We start from the raw sequence: 12492 nt of genomic DNA on the forward strand, positions 1-12492 counted from the left end.
GTGCAGGTTACTTTGTTAAATACTTACCTTTTTGCCTGTTCCAACAAGCCTCTCTGCGTGGCACTGTCTAGCGTTGCACAGCCTTTCCTGCCAAAACGACCCTTTTTCAAAGAGCTTATGTGTTCTGCAGCCCTATTCATTGCTATGAAAGCTGTATGTCAGATGTTTTGCAGGCGCATTTTCAGAAGAAAGGCTGTGCGGTGTCAGGTAGGGCATAATAAAGATTGCTTAAATGGCATGGCAGACTGCATTTAAGCTGGTGGGGGCATTTAATAAAGGACAAATTCACAAAAAATTAACTTGTCTATTAATACCATCTATCTGTATATGAAAGTCTGAGCACTATTTAGATCTGTAAATAATAAGCTTTTTTAGGAGAGCAGTTGATGTTACCCTGGTAAACATTTGAAAAGGAGCCCAGAATACCATTGCCTGACTTCAAATAGTAAATATAATACATTCATATTTACTTGACTAAAAAAAAATTTAAAATTGTGTTTTTAGAAAATCTGACATACATATAAATACTATTAAATATAACACCCTTTAAATATTTAAAAATGTTGAATTTAACAGTCTTAAAAAAAACAAAAAAAAACAAGCAAACACGCAAAACAGATTTTGTAATATTTGCTCACTTGCCTATAAAGAGGTTTAATCCGTCATTTAAGTGGTTTGCATTTTGGTTGCCTTGAAAACCTGAAAAATATTCCCTTTCTGACACGTAACGCAGCCTGCACAACCTTTACTGTGAGCATTTGTAAACTCAGACATATAATCACTGTTTTTATTAATAACTTGTAATTTGGCTTGTCTGCTGTCTGGATTAATAGTCCTATACGGGAATTCTGCTCTTCTAATGTGCTTTGGGTGAATATTAAATAATTTTGTTAGTACAAGATTTTTTAGCTTTATAAGAAGTTATAAATAACTGTATAGCATGGAGTTTTGTGTATAGTTGTGTACTTAGCTTTTTTAATTTCTGAATATTTTGAACTCCTAATTGAATTGGCTCGTATGTACATTACACTTGTACTATCTATATACCGATATCAGATTGTTGCTTGTTTAGATGTTATTTATGCCTATTACTTGCTGGTACATGTTATCCTATAGCTCAATTGTTTTATTAGTTTGACCTGTTGTCCCTTCTAATGATTTTGTGTATGACACCTGTAGCCCTTTTTTGGAGAGATTAAGAGTTGCCCTCCCCAAACAGGATACTGCGCTAATCCTGCAGATAAATAAGAGAACTAGAACCTTCACAAAGTGGAATTGAGCACATACCCTGGTATGTATAGTTAAAGCGGTTCTTCACCCTAAAGGGGAAGTTCCGCTAGTATTATCCCTCCCCCCCTCCGGTGCCACAATCGGCACCTTTCGGGGGGAGGGGGGTGCAGTTACCTGGATAATCCAGGTATCTGCACCCACTTCCGGCCAGACCGCCGCATGGCTCCGCCCACCCCCGCATGGCTCCGCCCCCCCGTTGTGTTCTGGGAAACACACAGTTCCCAGAGACACAGCGGGGGACCATAAGAGAAGCGCAGCGCAACTCGCGCATGCGCAGTAGGGAACCGGGCAGTGAAGCCCTCATGCTTCACTTCCCGATTCCCTGACAGAGGATGGCGGCGGTGGCTGCAGCGAGACAAGCGATCGCTCGTTATCTGCCGCCGACATCGCTGGACCCTGGGACAGGTAAGTGTGATATTATTAAAAGTCAGCAGCTGCAATATTAGTAGCTGCTGGCTTTTAATATTTTTTTTTTTAGGTGCAGCTCCTCTTTAATAATAGAGATACCTTCAGATTGATGTTGCAGCAAAGTCCAGTTGTGGGGCCCCTAAGGATGATAATATGATGTCTGTCTTTGTATCAGGGACCTGAAGACAAGGTAAGTGGTCAGAGTGAGATCCTACAATTGTTGTCCAACCAGCCTTGAACAGAGCTCGTCACTGGCAGAAACTGTGGTGTGTTAACAGATATACAACCCAGATTAATTGGAAGAAATTGATGATCCTTGGTGTGCTGGTGAATATCTACATATCATATAGGTTCCAGTACCCAGCTGGCGGTTGCTACGGCACCCAGTACTCTCAGCCCTTGTACACACGGTCGGACATTCCGACAACAAAATCCGTCGGATTTTGTCCGAAACTTGTGTTGCATACACACGGTCGGACAAAGTTGTTGGAAAATCCGATCGTACGTAACGTGATGACGTTATTTCGTTACGACGGGACTACGTTCAGGCTAGTAGCCAATAGTTTTGGTCTAGGAGTTTGATCTGAGCATGCGTGGCACTTTGTCCGATCGGAATTCTCTACACACCATCGGACAAAGTCCGATCGGATCATGTTGTCGGAAAGTTTTATAGCCCAGCTCTAAAACGTTGTCCTTCGGATATTCCGATGGAAACAGTCCGATGGAGCCCACACACAGTCGGATTATCCAACAACACGGTCCGATTGGACATTTTCTGTCGGAATGTCCAACTGTGTGTACAAGGGCTAAGAGCTTATTACAGGAACGTGTGTGATGGGAATAAAGTCGCATGACAAGTCAGAGCCCATGTATTTCAATGGAAGCCACTCAAATCTCATTCAAATCTTTGCAACTTAAAGTCACAGCGACTTTCAAAAGGTTCTCACACTACTTTGATGTGTGTCACTATATCTGGTCTCCCACAGTACACAGAAAATGGCAATGCAATTATTTTACTAAATATAAACTGCTAAATACATTTTCTCATCAGCAGTATACAGAAGTATTGTGACTTCTACCAGTGTCTGGTTAAAGCTTGTAGGAAGAGTTTTCATTCTCCTCTGACTGTCCTATGAGGCTACATGACCCTTGACCCTCTGCCTGGACAGTGCTGATTGGCCCTGTGCTGATCACATGCACTCTCCCAAAAACAAAACAAAAACTCTCATGCAATACACACCAAACTGAGCATGTGGATATGGCTCTGTGCTATCAGCAGATGGACTGAGGACAGTAAAAGAAGGGGAGGATCAGAGAAGACAGGCTTAACCCCTGAGTTTTACTGTTGTGGGTTTAGTAACACTGTAATGGTTATCAATGCAACAGTTGCGCAACAGTCAAGGCCAAAGTAGCATCCAAGTGGCACCCATCCAAAGTTGCATCATAGTCACAATGTAAAACTGCAATGGAAATTGCACAACTTTGAAGTCACACAAGTGTGAAAGGTGCCTTACGATCCTAATGCCACGTACACACGGTCAGACTTTCCGGCAGAAAAAGTCAGACGTAATCTTTTCATCGGATATTCCGATCATGTGTATGCCTCATCTGACTTTTTTTTTCTTTTCTAAACGGACCTAGAAATAGAACAAATCTTTCCGACAGAATCAGTTGCTATCGGGAAAAACGTTTGTCTGTATGCTGTTCCAACGGACCAAAAACGACGCATGGGCAGCTATTGGCTACTGGATATTGAACTTCCTTTTTGTAGTCCTGTTGTACGTGTTGTGTTGTGTTGTACGTCACCGCATACTAAACGATCGGACTTTGGTGTGATCATGTGTAGGCAAGACCATTTCAGCAGAACTCTGTCGGAAAAACTGTCAGAGTTTATTCTGATGGAAAAAACGGTTGTGTGTATGCGGCATAAGTGTGCATCTTCCACTTATAGATTTCCAATTTACTCTATTGTGGTCTCGCTTATTCCTTTATAGGTTCAGAATATTGGGATTTAAGAGATATACAAGTTCCCTTTTATATTCTGTACTAAGCATGTCACATCTACCAACTATGTAAGTGTCCTTTAATTATCTACCACACCCCTAATATTTTGGTTTATCTTATTTGAGCTATTTATAATCCCTTAGTTATAATGCAACTAGAAGGCCTCAGTGATCTGTGAGTTGCCCACTCTTGGTCTGGCAGGAGCCTCTAAGGCTGAGCAAGCAGTGGCATAATGTCTTTATGCTTTTAAAGCGGAGGTCCACCCTAAAGTGGACCTTCCGCTCATCGGAACCCTCCCCCCCTTCGGCGCCACAATTGGCACCTTTCAGGGGGAGGGGGGTGCAGGTACCTGTACAGTACAGGTAACTGCACCCACTTCCGGGATAGCTCTCTGCGGAAAGGGGCGTAGATTACGCCCCTTTCCGAAAGTCCCCCCGCTGCCTGCTGGGAAACACACAGATCCCAGAGGCAGCGGGTCCATCCTTATTGCGCAGCGCGACTCGCGCATGCGCAGTAGGGAACCGGGAAATGAAGCCGAAAGGCTCCACTTCCTGATTCCCATACCCAAGATGGCGGCGGCAGCACCCGAGAGACGATCGAGAGATCGGCTTCGGGTGCCGACATCGCGGGCGCGCTGGACAGGTAAGTGTCACTATTTTAAAAGTCAGCAGCTGCAGTATTTGTAGCTGCTGGCTTTTAAAAAAAAAAAAAGAAACGCGGAGTCCCGGCGGACTCCAGCTTTAAGTGGCGGCTGTCTATGTGTTGCTACATCGAGTAGCATGAGTTAGTACTTACTACTTACAACTATGACTATATATTTCTGTAACATCTTTGGATAAGTATTTATTCATTTATTTTTATTATAGATGATATTTGTTTTACACTTTGTACACCCCTAAGAAAGAGAAGGAATACCACTTTGAATTACATAGTATCACATAGTATTACATAGTTCAACCTGAGAACCTGAGTGAGTGTCTACAGTTGTCCCTATCCCTGTACATTGCAATACTCACATCGGTCCCTACCCTCAAGGAGCCCACAATACAAGGTCCCCACTCATATACTAGGGACAATTTGGACAGAAGCCAATTAACCTACCTGCATGTCTTTGGAGTGTGGGAGGAAACCAGAGTACCTGGAGGAAACCCACATAGGCACAGGGAGAACATGCAAACTCCAGGCATGTACTGTTGTGGTTGGGATCCGAACCAGCGACTCTTTTTATTGCTAGGCAAGAATTGCGCTGGGTGCTTCTGTATTAAAAAGCTCTATGATGTAACCTAGATATGGGGTATGTGATGTTGACAGGAGGTCAATGCTGCAACATATGCTTGTACACACAACAGCAGTAATCCAATTCTTCTTTTAAAATGTATTTTATTGTTCGTACCAATAAAGATTTGTATGTACCAATTTAAAAATTGTTTTACTCGATTGCTTAAAAAGTCCCAAAACAAAGAGGGGTCTCTTCTTGTAATTGACAGCAATGATACTGCCTAACTGAACACCTGTGTATCGCCATGCGGGTAAACACAGCTTTCACACAGGGTACGGATTCATAATCCGCGTCTCTATGTCGGACTAGCATACACACGAACGGATTTCTCGGTCCGGCGGAGTTCTGGTGGAAAAATTTAAAACATGTTCTATTTCTAAAGTCCGCCGTATTTTTGGCAAGCAAAGGTCCGATGGAGCCCACACATGATCAAATTGTCCGACGGACTCGTTCCATCGGACCTTTGCTGTCAAAAAGTCCGGTCGTGTGTACGCGCCATTGGGCATACTTATATGGCATCATTCAATATTCAAATAATAATGTGACATATACAGTGCCTTGCGAAAGTATTCGGCCCCCTTTAACTTTTCAACCTTTTGCCACATTTCAGGCTTCAAACATAAAATTTTTATTTTTTGTGAAGAATCACCAACAAGTGGGACACAATTGTGAAGTGGAACGAAATCTATTGGATTTTTGAAACTTTAACTAATAAAAAAAAGGAAAAGTGGGGCGTGCAAAATTATTCGGCCCCCTTGCGTTAATACTTTGTAGAGCCACCTTTTGCTGCGATTACAGCTGCAACTTACTTGGGGTATGTCTCTATCAGTTTTGCACATCGAGAGACTGAAATTCTTGCCCATTCTTCCTTGCAAAACAGCTCGAGCTCAGTGAGGTTGGATGGAGAGCGTTTGTGAACAGCAGTTTTCAGCTCTTTCCACAGATTCTCGATTGGATTCAGGTCTGGACTTGGACTTGGCCATTCTAACACCTGGATACGTTTATTTGTGAACCATTCCTTTGTAGATTTTGCTGTATGTTTGGGATCATTGTCTTGGAAGATAAATCTCCGTCCCAGTTTCAGGTCTTTTGCAGACTCCAACAGGTTTTCATCCAGAATGGTCCTGTATTTGGCTGCATCCATCTTCCCCTCAATTTTTTTTTTTAAAGAGCTTTATTGAAACATAGTCAAAAAAAAAATGTGACAATAAGTCTCCCGTGCAGGGGAGTCGAGAACATAAGGCTACAGAACAGAGGCACAGCAGATCTGACAAAAGCTCTACTACTTGCATAGTAAGTCAGGGGGTGAGCGGATCAAGACCCGCCACCTGTCCCGTATCGTTTGGTTGCTCAAAGAGAACACTGAACAAGGCACAACAGTTAACTTAAAACAAAAATTGCTCCGGAACCCCAACACCCCTTCTGGGATCATACTGTGTCGGGGATACAGAGCAATCCCATGAGACGGCAAATTATATTATCAAGGGCCCTCTCCGAGCAGGGTCCACGTTTGCCACATCGGTTAGCTAGGGTAATGTCAGATAAGGAAGAAAGGAATAATAGGGAGGAGGGGTTCGGGAAAAGGGAGGAAGAGAGAAGAGGAGGGAAAAGACATCCAGGAGGAAAGTGGGGGAGAGGGGGGAGGCCTCGGGGAGAGCCCGGCCCTTCCGGGGGAAGGCTCCCTCAAGGAGGGGACCTAGAGGGGAAGAAAAGAGATCGGGTCTTAACCGAGAGAAATCCCCATATGACTGGCCCAGGGTTCCCATATTCTTTTAAAACGGTCTACTTTGTCTTGAATTACGCTGGAAGTTCGTTCTTGGAACATGATCCAAGTAATCTTTTGTTTAGTAGAGTGGATGGATACCTTAGGTGATTTCCAGGCCCTGGCAATGGACAATTTCGCTCCAGTTAGGATGAAGTGGACTAAAATTTGGGAGTATTTCCTCACATGAGGAATATCCTGATTGAGAAGAGCAATCTTGGGGTCCTGGGAAATCCCAAGCCCCGTGACTTTGCGAATAAGGCTGAAAACATTATTCCAATATCCTCTGATTCTGGGGCATTCCCAGAAAGTGTGTATAAGGGATCCTAAGTGGCCACATCCCCTGAAGCAAAGGGGGGAGGATTGGGGGAAAATTGAAGCTAAGCGCGCCGGAACCAGATACCATCTGGAAATCACCTTGAGGATGGCCTCCATCAAAGAGATATTGATAATCCCCTTGAACCCTCTCATGAAGCTGCTATGCCAGGTATCCAGGTCCCATTCGAAATCAAGATCCCGCTCCCATTTCAGCATGTATCCTGCCTTTTCCTGTGGTTCTGCTAGAGCTGCATAGATCAGGGAGATTCCCCCTCTCATATCCACGGCTGATGTGCACCATTGTTCATAGGGGGTGACTGTCAGGGGGCCTAAAGTGCGGGAGGAAAGTGAGTTCAGGAAGTGGTAGATTTGGTGAAAGCGGAATCTCTCGGTAGGGGGCATCTCGAGTTTCGATTTACACTGTTCTAGCGTGAGAGGGCCGTTGGAGTTGAAGTAGTTCCCTATTCTAATGAGACCTTTGTTGAGCCACCATTGAAACGCTTTGATGTCTAGCCCAGGAGGAAACTGGGGATTATTGAAGATGTGGGCTAAGGGACGCCACTGGGAAGTCAGGGAGTTCGATGAGTAGACCGAGCCACAGAGGGCCATTGAGTGAGACAAAGTGGGGGACATAATCGGAGGCCTGGACTTGGGGGGGGGTCGCCAAATAAGGAAGTCTATGGTGAAGTTGGGAATGGCTTGTCAACGGTTTCCCACCTTTAGAGTAGATACAGGAGATCTGGCTCATCTGAGCAGCTTGGTAGTACCACCAAAGATTAGGTAATCCAAGTCCTCCTTTCTGTCTAGGTCGAAAGAGAACCGATTTGGGAAGTCTATGGGAAGAACTGCCCCACACAAAGCGGATTATCGAAGAGTGCAGACTGTTGATGTGAGATTTGGGAACCGAAATAGGGAGCGAACAAAGAGATAAAGGATTCGGGGTAGTAGTGTCATCTTAATGGCATTAACTCTACCTATCCAGGAGAGCTTGTAGAGGGACCATTGGTCCAAGTCCGCTTTCAATTTATTAAACATAGGGGGGAAATTATGCTTGTAAAGTAGGCCTATGTTTGAGGTGAGGTGAATTCCCAAATACGGGATGGACGTAGGGTTCCACGAGAAGGGGAACTGGGTTTGGAGTTTTGCAACCGAGAAGGAGTTGACAGAGACGTTAAGAGCCACTGACTTAGACATGTTGACTTGCAGACCAGAGGCTTGCCCAAACTTGTGAAGCACCCGTAGAATGTTAGGAGTGGAGATGAGTGGCGAGGTAATGAAGAGGAGGACATCGTCCGCGAATAACGCGCATTTATGTGTAGAGGGGCCGCATTTCACGCCGTGGATATCTGGATGAGTCCTAAAAGAGATTGCTAGAGTTTCTATAGCTATAGCGAATAAGAGGGGGGATAATGGGCATCCCTGCCTAGTTCCCTTGGCAATAGGAAAGGGGTCTGATAGGTGGCCTTGGAGTTTGATCCGGGCACTAGGTTGGGAATAAAGGGCGGAAAGAGTATTAATAAATTTGTGGCCAAAACCCCACCGCTCCAGTGTGCGAAATAAGTAGGGCCAGGTAACGGTATCAAAGGCCTTTTGTAGATCTATGGACAGCAGAAAACCTTCCTGGAGAGGGCCGCCACCCCAGCCAGACTGGAGGATGGAAATGATGTCAATAGCTCTCCTCACCTGGTCCGGTCCCTGTCTGCCTGGTATGAAACCTGCCTGGTCCTTATGGACATATGAGCCTATAAAAGAGCCCAGTCTGTTTGAAAGGATCTTAGTCATTATTTTCAGGTCATTATTAATTAGGGATATAGGTCTATAATTGCTCACCAGGCTTAGGTCTTTATCAGGTTTAGGTATCACCGATATAAAGGCCAGGTTAGCCGTCGGATCCAGAGGTGACTTATTGTTGAGGGAGTTAAAAAAGCGGGCCAGGTAAGGAGCCAGAACATCGATGAACGTTTTATAGTATTTAGTTGAGAACCCGTCAGGGCCAGGGGCCGAGCCGAGTTTGAGTCCTTTAATGACTTCTCTGACCTCCTCTGAAATAGAGGATTCCATAAGATCCCTATGGGGGTCTGAGATTCTAGGGAGTGTGATTCCGTCCAGGAAGGCATCAATCTGTTGATTGCTGGCGGGGTCAGGGTTAGAATAAAGATTAGAATAAAACTCATTAAAGGCCGCAAGTATCTGTTTAGGATTTTGGGTCAATTTTCCGGAAAGGGACTTTACTTTGGGGAGTGCATGAATCCTGTGCCGGGGGGAGAGCCTCGCAGCCAACTGGGGGCCAAATTTGTTAGAATGGAGGTAGAATCTGCCACTGGTCCATTTTAGATGGCTCTCAGCACTGGAGGTCAGGGCCATATTTAGAGCAATTCTGGCGGTGTCCATTTTGGCTAGGGATGAGCCGAACACCCCCCGGTTCGGTTCGCACCAGAACTTGCGAACGACCCCCGCGTTCGGTACGAACGTTAGAACCCCATTGAAGTCTATGGGACTCGAACGTTCGAATTGGAAAGTGCTCATTTTAACGGCTAATATGCAAGATAGTGTCCTAAAAAGGGTTTGGGGACCTGCCTCCTGCCTCAGGGGACATGGGTCACTGCAAAAAAAAGTTTTAAAAACGGCCGTTTTGGCGGGAGCACTGATTTTAATGACGATTAAAGTGAAAAAAAAAAGTGAAATATTCCTTTAAATATGGTGCCTGGGGGGTGTCTGTAGTATGCCTGTGAAGTGCCACGTGTTTCCCGTGTTTAGAACAGTCCCTGCACAAAATGACATTAAACGGAAATAACACCATTTAAAACTGCTTGCGGTTTTAAATGTTATATCTGGTTCCTGCAATATGGTTGAAAATCATTGAGAAACATGGCATGGGTAGCCCTCCCTGCCCATTACCAGCCTATTTGGGTCTTGTACGCATATTAAGGGGAACCCCGTACCCATATTAAAAAAAGGAAATGCGTGTGGCCCCCAGGCCCTATATACTCAGAACAGCAGTATACAGGCGGTGCAAACAAGACAGGGACTGTGTAGGTTTGTTGTGTTAAGTTGAATCTGTTTGTCATTTTCAACCGGTACATTTTTAAAGTGTAGCTCCAGTCAAAAAAACTATCTTTAAGCTTTTTGGAAAACATAGGGAAGGGTTATCACCCCTGTATATTTTGTTTTGTCGTCCATCTTTTTTCATCTCACTTGCTGCTGTCTCCTTGCGTTTGCAAGTAGGAGATGTTTGTAAGTTGGATGTTTGAAAGTAGGGGCCTGCCCTATATTATAGCGGTATGTACTGGGTACAGAGCACGCAGACAGCACGCACTCTCTCCTAACACTACTGACTGCAAGCTCTATTATTAACCACTTGTTAGCCCAATGTTTGCATAAAGTGAAAGATGAAGTTATGCTGAGTAAATAGATATCAAACATGTCACTCTTCAAAATTGCACATGCCCGTGGAATGGCGCCAAACGTCGCTACTTAAAAAATCCCCATAGGCGACGCTTTAATTTTTTTTTTACTGGTTACATGCTTTGAGTTGCAGAGGAGGTCTAGGACTAGAATTATTGCTCTCGCTCTAACATTCTCGGCGATACCTCACATGTGTGGCACATGCGAGCACATGGGGACATGGGCGCTTTAATTTTTATTTTATTTTTTTATTGTTCATTTTACTTTATTTATTTTAGTTTGACATTTTTTTTCCCCAAAAATATATTTTTGATCACTTTTATTCCTATTACAAGAAATGTAAACATCCCTTGTAATAGGAATATGGGGTGACAGGTCCTCTTTACAGTGAAATCTGGGAGGTCAATATGACCCCACATCTCACCTCTAGGCTGGGAAGCCTGAAATAAAAAATAAAAAAAAGATTCTGGCTTTGATCGTACTGGCGAGTTGGTAGAAGCACCGGAGGGCGGTGAGGGGTGGGGGGCGTCTATGGCTGGGTATTTCAGGGTATCACCGAGTATGGCTGGGTATCTCTGAGTATGGCTGGGTATGGCAATTTATGGCAGGGTATTACAGAGTATTGGCGGGGTACTACAGAGTAATAGCAGGGTACTGCAGAGTATTGGGGGTACTACAGAGTAATGGCAGGGTACTGCAGAGTATTGGGGGTACTGCAGAGTAATGGCGGGTACTGCAGAGTAATGGCGGGTACTGCAGAGTATTGGGGGGTACTGCAGAGTAATGGGGGGTACTGCAGAGTAATGGCAGGGTACTGCACTGCAGAGTAATGGCAGGGTACTGCAGAGTAATGGCGGGTACTGCAGAGTAATGGCGGGTACTGCAGAGTAATGGCGGGTACTGCAGAGTATTGGGGGTACTGCAGAGTATTGGGGGTACTGCAGAGTAATGGTGGGTACTGCAGAGTATTGGGGGTTACTGCAGAGTAATGGCAGGGTACTGCACTGCAGAGTAATGGCAGGGTACTGCACTGCAGAGTAATGGCAGGGTACTGCACTGCAGAGTAATGGCAGGGTACTGCACTGCAGAGTAATGGCAGGGTACTGCACTGCAGAGTAATGGCAGGGTACTGCACTGCAGAGTAATGGCGGGGTACTGCACTGCAGAGTAATGGCAGGGTACTGCACTGCAGAGTAATGGCGGGGTACTGCAGAGTAATGGCGGGGTACTGCAGAGTAATGGCGGGGTACTGCAGAGTAATGGCGGGGTACTGCAGAGTAATGGCGGGGTACTGCAGAGTATGCACTGGTATTGCAGAGTATTGGCAGGGAATTGAGGGGTTAAATTCGGTGAGCAGCGATGTGGGCACTGCAGATGCAGCCCACATCGCTGCTAACACCGATCTCTTTCCCCTCCGCTGTACCGATCGGTACAGAGAGGGGAGGGAGGAACAGGCGTCATAACATGACGCCGGTTTGTTTCCAAGTGATCATTCCGTCATTTGACGGAGCAATCACGTGGTAAACGGCCACTATGAGCGGCCGTTTACCGTGATCCGTGATGCGACCCGGCGGTCACGGATGCTCTCGAGTGCGCACACCTCGGGGCACGCGAGAGCAGAATTCTGGGAGGCCGTTAATTAACGGCCTCTCAGAGTTAAACAACCCCCCTGAAGCCGTTAATCGGCAATGGGCAGTTGTTAAGTGGTTAAAGCTAGATCACTAGCTATATAGGTGAGGTGAATATAGTGGTGTATACTGCAGTCAGGGCACAGACAACAACCACTACACAGCAGCAAGATAGGAAATCAGCCAAAAACGATTGGTGTGTACTGTGTTGAAGGTACACAGAACACCCACTGCTTCAGATGCTAAGTAACACACTACACGAGGCCGCCTCAAAGGCGGCCTTATATAGTGTGGGGCGTGCACTACACAGCCTGAGCTATGATTGGCCACAGGCAGGATGCCTGTGGCCAATCATGGCTCTCCTCGCTGCCGGCGCTGCGATTGGCCAAGCATGCGGG

This window comes from Lithobates pipiens, unplaced genomic scaffold, assembly GCF_037356315.1.
Source record: "Lithobates pipiens isolate NorthernLeopardFrog02 unplaced genomic scaffold, aLitPip1_a1.2 Scaffold_16, whole genome shotgun sequence".
Classification (NCBI taxonomy): Eukaryota; Metazoa; Chordata; class Amphibia; order Anura; family Ranidae; genus Lithobates; species Lithobates pipiens.